General features: G+C 37.4%; 1 long non-coding RNA gene across 1 annotated transcript in view; it reads left to right on the top strand.

Annotated features, from left to right (window-relative positions):
- Positions 1–5,408, top strand: part of LOC123371123 — a 113,860-nt gene extending 108,452 nt beyond the window's left edge. Inside the window, exon 3 of the long non-coding RNA XR_006579714.1 lies at positions 4,806–5,408. This is a non-coding gene — a long non-coding RNA (uncharacterized LOC123371123). The remainder of the gene's footprint in view (positions 1–4,805) is intronic.
- The last annotated feature ends 592 nt before the right edge of the window (positions 5,409–6,000 follow it).

Here is a 6,000-nt window from a genome sequence, read left to right on the forward strand (position 1 = left end):
ACCAGCATTGGCTCCATTGTAAAGACTGATAACAATATTGCAGTACATAATATTCTGACATATTTATAAAACTTGAGTTGATTTCTGGTTAAATGTTCCCCTGATTCTGTAAATATTTTTAAAAGGGAGCATCCTTTAACTTATTAAAATTTGTGAAGGCCTTGATTTACTATATTTTTATTAATTTTAATAGACTATAGTGAATTTAGCCCTTAATGTAGATTGTCATAATTTCAAAATTAAAATTCAGTTTATCTTGCAAAAATATATGTAATTAAAAAAAATGTATTTATTTTAAAAATAATTGCTTTTTATCCTTTCTTCTGTACAACTCTTATTCATCCCCAAAGCAGGTCTGTTTTATACATTGAATAAGGCAGGGTTTCGCTGGAAAAAACGTGACCATAAAGACTATATCACAATGCACATGCACAATAGAGTCAAATAAACGGTGCACGAGCAACCTTAATTCTGACATTTCCTAACTTTTGAGTGTTTGACCTTGCAACATTAATACCATTCCTTTTAATGTGGTTCTTTGTGTATAATTCCTAGGTTTTTATAAAGAAAATTGAAAAATCAGAAATTCCATCATGTGGTATCTACATACATCTATATGGATTTTCTGCGGTGCTGGACCCTTTAGACACACTGTACAGACCTCTGTCATTTGAGCTAAGGGAGTTACTGATAGCAGTCTCAGGTTGGACCAGCACTTAGAGGGAGATGTGTCACACATTTTGCCAGTGGGTTTCACAGATATTTTCTGACAGCAGAGGAATGGTGAGATTTGGGAATCATGGGTTCCATTCCAGGCTCTGGAGGGGAGTGTGATGCAATGGAGACATTATTTTTGCCCATTCCCACCAAGCTTCACCTCTTCTGCCCTATCTCCTCCAAGCAGTCCTGGTCCCAGTCTTATTTCTTACTCACACCTAGTTCCTTGTTCCAAACCCAGTCTGCTCTCCTATCTAGTCCCAGTCTCCATTCTTCAGGCTTCTGGTCCCAGTCCCAGATTCCTTGTCCTAGTGTACCTTCGGGGCTTGCTGTCTGAACTCCTGTCTCCCCCTCTCCACACCCAGCTCCAACCTCTGTACAGCCAATCCCAGTTCCCCTTCCCAGATTCTTGTCCATTCTCTGTGCCTCTTCCCTTCCAACTCCCCAGTGACTCCCAGTCCTAGATTCCCTCTCTCGACTCCTTATCCAATTTCAGTCTCCCATGTACCACCTCTCTGACTTCTTGGCCAATCAGTTCTAGCTTCCTTTCTTCATAGCCACCTCCCCACAACTCCCAGTCCCAGTCTCCTTGCCCAAGCATTCTCAGCCATCTGATACCACCCATTTCTCGGTCCCAATCTTTTGCCCAACCAATTTCAATCCCAGTTTCTATTCACCAATCCTCCCTAGTCCCAGTCTAACCAGACTTCTTGTCCCAGTCTATTCCTTTCTGTCCCACTCAACTGGTTTTTGTCCCTTATGCATTCAAGATGGATGGCTTCCCTCTCTACGCTGCTTGGGCACCACCAGGGTGGAGTGAGACATTGAGTGCACAGGAGAGACAGGCTCTCCCTACTCCCCATTCCAGTGCTCATCCCTGAGAAGGCCATTAGAGGGAAAATCCTGTAGCCTTGGTCTGGACCATGGTTATTCACTGTGTGGAGATGGCACATATGAAATCTGGTCAGCACTAGAAACTGGGTGGGGTTGAGGTGCTCTCAGTGAACGTGGAATCTTGGGAGGTTTTATCTCTTAAAAATGAAGAATTGTGATTTGTTTTTTTCAAAGGCTTATAACTTGCTGAAAGTGGAGGGGAGGGAAATCAGCCTCAGGCAGATATGCAGCATGGAAAATTTCAGTCCAAACAGTTAAAGTTTGGAAAAGTTATAAGCAACTGAAAATATGATCTTATAATGGGAAATGTTAGGCAACTTTAATAATATCAGTCCTGCCTATGACAATATAATCAGTTCTCACCTCAGGGCCTGATCTGTGTCACTGTAGATGAAGTGGTGAAATGAACAGCGATCCAGTTTGGTGCCTAGCAGTAGAAACAAAGAGCATCCTGGATTTATGGATGTATACTTATACAACTTTTAAGTGGGCCAGACTGCATATTAGATGGTGACTTAAGAACAGATAAGCCTGTCAACATGCAGAGCCACATGCATATAATCACAAACATCAAAGGGTAAAATCTGATATAAATTCTAGTACCCATAACATGCACAGCAAATATTTTAAGGTTAAACTTGCAAATCCTGAGAATGACAGTCACAGGGACATTTAAAAGCTGAGAGTGGCCACCACTCCCTTTTATCCCAGCTGTTGAGGTGCAAATTTGGTATACAGCAGTCTATTTCATATTGAAACTTTCACATGTAACAATCTGGCAATTCTCCAGAAGAACAATTTTCCAGTTTCACATAAATATGAGAATGTGGATTTATTCTATTTTCACTTTAATCACTTCAGTGTGCCTTCTTTGTATCAAGTCCGGCACAGTAGAAGATGAATATCTCAGAAGAAAAAATAACATTTAATAAGTGTGTATTGATTAACCAGGCATTAATAATGGTCACCCTTCTTATCTAGTGATGCTCCTAGATAGTCAGTATGGATACATTGTATTATTATTATTTCATTGACTTTACACTGACAGTTTTCCTCTAAGATGTCAGTAAGTCATCTTCTTCTCCAAAGTTCTTCCTTCTTAATGCCACATGTCCAGAAACCCACTCATTATTATCAGAAGAAACGCCTCTTTTGAGGCTCAATCTTCTAAACTCGGCAGAAAGGTGTTCATTGTGAGTTCCTAAAATGAAGAGAGGAGAACCCCCCCCCCCGCACCCTTTTCTATTTGGAGAAATATGGAATGGATGTCATTCTGAAATTAGGATAATATCCCAGATTTCTGCAAAATATCTACTATAAAAAGTTATCAGCCAATAATCTTGTGTAATATAAAGCTTTTCAGTGTTTTAAGCAGACAGATACATTTATTTTCAACAAAAAGAAAAGGAGGAAGAAATTAAATACCATTGATAATCCACAGTTTACAAATGGGTGTAGGCTGGAATTAGTAACTTGAGGAAAAGTTGTTATTTTTATCTAGACTACACTGTGTGTGTGTATGTGTTTAAAAAAAAGTTATGTCATAGATGGATCTTGAAGATTTTGGGCCAGTTCTGCTCAGTTACTTAGTGTAAATCTGAAAGAACATCACTGGATTCATCAAAGTTTTGCTTTGCACTGATGTTGGTGAAAAGCAGAATCTGACCACATAAATCCCTAAACAGATTATATGTTGTGTTATTTTTGAGATTTCTATTCAGTATTTTTAATCTGTTTTTTTGGGTGATGAATTTCATCCCCATTGAAGTGGTGAAAATTTGTTAAAGTTGAACACCACTTCATCCCCAAACTCTTTTGTCCCCTCTTTAAGAGGAAAAAATAACATTTTAATCCTTTTGTATTGCTTTATTAACTTTATTTTACTTTATTTTACTTTATTAAGCATTATTAACTGTCAGCCTTCAGAGGCGCTGGAGCAATTTTTCTAGTGGGGTTGCTGAGAGCCATTGAACCAAACTGTAAACCCTGTATAGAATGGAAACCACTTCAAGCCAGGCACCCTCTGCACCCCTAGTTCCAGCACCTATGTCAGCCTTCTTAGCTGGTGATATTCCTGAATATGCAGTTTGGATACTTTTAAAAATACATATATTTAATTGACTGAAAATGTGAAAGCTAACTGCTGGAAGAGACAGTAAGAGCAGAATTTTCCTATAGTGTTGTCTTAAGAGAAACAGATTTAGAAAAGTTTCAGCATGTGGCCCTTAGGTATTTTGAATATTCCTGTCATGATATTTTTACACTTTTGCTTATTGCCATTTATTTGTGAACTGTCAAATTTCAGTAGTTCAGATCAAGCATTTCAGCTACTCAACAAATAAAAATATTATTTGGGAATGTCGGAAATACAGATTTGCTGAATCCAGCCCCAGATCTGTGGTTTGTTCTCCTTGATATTTCAATTACCCTATAATTCCAAAAGATTTTGTGGCAGTCTTCTTGTCTGAACTGAATATTATCATTCCTGCTTTCAGGAAAACGAGTGACAGACAAACGAGTGACAGACAAATGACTTTGGAATGCCACTGCCTTAATCTCACACTTCTCCATTGCTAAGCCAAAATATGCAGCTTTCCAGCTCTTTTAAAAAGAACAGCTCAGCTCATTTCCCAACATCAATAACAGGTCACAGGTAGTAATTAGGAAATGATGATAACAGAGTTGTTAAAAACAAAGCTGAACATTTTGAAAGTGAATGCAAGTTTTGTTGTACACCCATAGAAATTGGGAAAAATATTCTATATGGGGAAAAATGAAAAGCTTAATTAAAGTTTAAGGAAAAGGTAAAAAGCTTAAGTATAACATCACTCTGCATGTAAAGAGTCCATTGTTCCTGATCCACAAGCAACATTTCTACTGGGATACCTAGAGCACTATCAGCTTCTGTCTTATTTTGTACAGTAAATGACATTCAAAATAGATGTAGAGTGCACTTACAAATGGAAAAAACTAAGTGACTAAGGTTAGATTGGTTTAATTAAATATTAAAGTAAATTCTGTATTTCAAAATGTAGGTTTCAGAGAGGTCTGATAGTGGCACACATGTGTGTATTAATTCTTAATTAAACATTATACTACTAAATATTTAAGAACAAAAATGTGCCTCAGAAATTCAGACCTCATTTGAAATATGATTGAAGCTGCAACATTACGTTCTGAAATTTTTTTCCCAGGACTCCCATGATGAACCAGTGCAGCTCTACCTCAGGAAAAGACCTTTGGACATCATAGGAGATGTAATCTGGCTGGGGAACATAGCCCATGTCAAAATGTGGAGAACAGAGGCATGAGGGGCCTCCCATAAGGCATTATGTAGCTCAGGCAGTTGCAGAGATTAATGTTAACATTCAACAGGAATGTTGAAATGGTTCATTTTGGCCAAAAACATGAAAATGAACCATTTCAACATTTCTGAAATGCAATTATTTTGAACTTTTGTTCCGTGAAAAGCGGTGATATTTGACATTTTGTTCCAATTTGGGATGAAAACAAATGTCAAAATACCAGAATTTTCTGAGAGACCGATCTTATTTTTCTATTAGCTCTGATATTCAGTTTTAATGGACTGTTACTTTATGTATCTTGCTTTCCATATATAGTGGAAGTCACTAACAATTTGCAAACTTCTAAATCACGATTGCACAGATTTAGATTCCCTCTTTGCTTTCTGTATATCGCTTCATCCCAAAGGTTACATTGTGTTCAACAGACAAATGTAAACCATATAAAAATAAGAGGAATTATGCACAATATATAGAAATGTATAGGCTCCTGTACATGGCTTTTGTTACATAAGCAAAACCTGCTTCACCTTCTATATTGTAATGCATATAAAAGTTCCCTCCTCTGAATCATGCTACACTAGCAATTGTCTGTGCTAGTGTTCATCATCGGCAGGAAAGTAAATGACTTTATTTTTTTCAATAAATACATTTTCACAATAAATTCAAAAAGGAACAATAGAGACTATACAGATGCTGATTTCCTTTACACTGAAAATGACTCCATTGACTTTAACTGAACTACTACTGATTTACAAGGAAGATCCAAACTGGTTACACTATTTCCTTCCACAAGTTCCCCTTGTATTCTATTTCCTCACTCACAGATGAGGCTAACTTTTCATTATTACCATTACTTGTCCATTACAAAATAGATTTGATAATCTGATTTCCTCTTGTTTCTCATTTTCTACCTCTGCTTCTAAGGCTGCCAGTTAAGTTTCTAAACTGTTTGTTCTGCCTGCAGAAGTAAATGCTGCTATGTAGACCTGTTTTTCTGTGATGGACTCTTAGATCTTCCACATATGCTAAACATCTGTTTTTGCCCCCTGAGCTCTGAGTGACACTGCCATCTTAAATCTCCATG

This window comes from Mauremys mutica, chromosome 5 (assembly GCF_020497125.1).
Source record: "Mauremys mutica isolate MM-2020 ecotype Southern chromosome 5, ASM2049712v1, whole genome shotgun sequence".
Lineage (NCBI taxonomy): Eukaryota > Metazoa > Chordata > Testudines > Geoemydidae > Mauremys > Mauremys mutica.